This window comes from Condylura cristata, unplaced genomic scaffold, assembly GCF_000260355.1.
Source record: "Condylura cristata isolate star-nosed mole 26May11 unplaced genomic scaffold, ConCri1.0 scaffold00009, whole genome shotgun sequence".
Lineage (NCBI taxonomy): Eukaryota > Metazoa > Chordata > Mammalia > Eulipotyphla > Talpidae > Condylura > Condylura cristata.
The window spans coordinates 6,915-9,720 of NW_004567110.1; positions in this window are offsets into that span (position 1 = coordinate 6,915).

Below are 2,806 nucleotides of genomic sequence, written 5' to 3' on the forward strand. Positions count from 1 at the left end.
TCTGCCTTCTGCCTTCTGCCTTCCTTCTCTCTTCTTCTCTCTCCTTTTTCCCTGCTCAGTTCCACCCTCCTTCTGGGTGGGGCAGGGAACCTGGAACTTCCCCTCTCCTAGGGACCACCCAGTTACACAACGACCACACATCCGAACGGCACAGATCGAATGCTCAGGAACCAGGAGTCAGAAAACTCCCAGGCCGAGTGCACTGGCATTTCCCTGCCCCTCAAAGAACCATTTTTGATCTAAAAAGGAGCTTTTATTAGCTTCTATTATTCCTGGAATGGTTTGGTCAACCTACACACTATATCCAACCTAAGAATGAGGGGGAACTGTCTTTCTTTATGGCCACTGACTATCATCCTATTAATCTCATCTAACACACGCTTTTATGTGAAACGAGGTCAGGGTGGAAGTTGAGGGAAACAGTAGGAAAGTTTATAATTACTCATAACTCTATTGCTTAAAAGCAAACTATGTTGGTGCCGAGTTAGCACACTACCCCCGGGGCTCCGGGGGGTGTGCCCCCTGTTGTGCGTGTCAAGGCGGCCAGGTGGTCGGGCCGATAAAGCCATGACACAGACTTGTGTTTATCTGCCTAAGACGCCACAGGGACGACCTGACCTTTCCTGCCCTAGCATACTCCCTTAAGGGCGTGTCGGCATCTGGCAGCTGCAGGCGGTGTGGCAAGAGAAATTCCCCACTTCCTCCTTTCCCGCCTAATTTTCCACTCCTACTGCCTAATGGTATATAAAGGGGTCGCTGGCAATAAACGAGAGACTCCTGGATGAAGAACCTCGGCGTCCTGTGTTTTCTTTAACCTCATCGTCCCTCGCTGGACTCGGCTCCGATCAGCCGGACACGGCAAACTACAGGTCTCTTACTGGACACTGGGCAGGAAATGATGACAGCCGTTGGTTCCCAGAGCTCTTGGTGCAGACACGCCTCCTGTCATCGTGGCACGCAACTCTGCGCCGGCGCCCTCAAGCAGACAAATGTTATCTGGAAACGTACAGTGCTGTGCAGTCATCCAGCACTATTGTTCTTAAACCCATGGTTCCAGTCCATCATAAACCACTGATTCTATATTGAATGAGTAACTGGACAGTCGCCGCACTTCTTGAAAATGGCCCCAAACAAAGAAAGTATCCACCAAGGACCAGCTGTGGAACTTCTCGATTTCCAGGATTTCCCCCACACCAAGACTCTGTCACAGGTGTCACACTCACACCAAAATACTCTCTCTAGTGCAGTCACGGAAGACCAAACTTTCATTTGTTTTTCATCTGCAGTAAACACTCAAGTACTCTCAAACTGCCCTCACTAGCTCTTGGTAACCAATGAGAGAATGTTTAGGACAGGTAAAATCTTGATTCCCTTTTAGCCTCAGAGTTGATGAACTAAAATTTCAGAGTCCTGTCCAGTGTTTGACACTGTAGAAAGAGATGTACCTTAAAAACCCAGTTACCACTCTGGAGGATTTAGGGTTCTTGTAACAAAAATCTGTATATGATGATTGAGCCTGTGACAAAGTGTTCCTTGAAATCAAATGAAAAGGCTGTCAATTTTTTGATCAGTGAAATGATTTGAGGGCCCATCCTGGTGTCACAGCGGTTAAAGCGCACTATGAGGGGACCTGCATGCAGTACTTCATGAGTTTAAATCCAGCAGAGAGGTGACCCACATGGCGTGGCACACCTCTGCTGTTCCGTCCACTGCTCCCCCAGCAGTGTACTTCAGTAGATCCACCATTCCCCTTCCTGCCCTGTCTCTGCTAACTCCTCTCACCCACTGCCTCCACCTCTGGCCTATCCCCTCATTCAGAAACAAAGAATTTTTTTAAACCAAAAAAGGAAATGAGGTTATCGCTTCAGGATATTAAACTATTTTACAGGCGCCTCCTAGTGGCCTAGAGATGAGTCTCAGCACTATCACCACCACAGCCGGTGTTCCAGCCCAGCCAGGGAGTGACCCACAATGCACAGCAGACAGCTCCTGCCTCCCCGCTGCCCCCTCAGCAGGGTTTCAGTAGATCCGCCTGTTGTGCTCGCTGCTCTGTCTCAGGTGAGTCCTCTCACACACTATCTCTAGCCTACACCAGCTTTTCTAGGCACAGCGAAATAAAACAAATCTTTGAAATCTGGCCAGAGGTAAGTCACAGTATCCACCAGTGATGAAGCGAGGGAGGCGTGCAGCTTACAGTAAACCAAAAAGAGTATTAAAGTTGTGAACTAATGGTCAGTTTGGCGACCACACTCCTGTGCGATTTTTCTGATGTTTACAGATGTAACTTCAGGGATGTAACGCTACCACTGGCAAACCAAAAAGCAGTATTAAAGGGAAATACTGGAGAATGTTTTCCTGCAGTCTTTACACACATAATGTCTCTGCACTGTGAACACGCTTGGTGTTTCTTGAGGTCTGACGATCATGAGAAAGTTTTTCTACATTCTGTGCACTCATAGACTTTTCTCTCCATGTGAATTCTCTGATGTACCTTCAAATTTGACAGCCGTGAGAAACATTGCGTACATTCTTTACATTCCTAAGGCTTCTCTCCTGTGTGAATTCTCTGGTGTCTCTTGAGGGCTGACGGCCGTGAGAAAGATTTCCCACATTCTTGACACTCATAGGGTTTCTCTCCTGTGTGAATTCTCTGGTGTTTCTCAAGGCCTGACGGCCGTGTGAAAGATTTTCCACATTCTTGACACTCATAAGGTTTCTCTCCTGTGTGAATTCTCTGGTGTTTCTTGAGGTCTGACTACTGTGTGAAAGATTTCCCACATTCTTTACACTCATAGGGTTTCTCTCC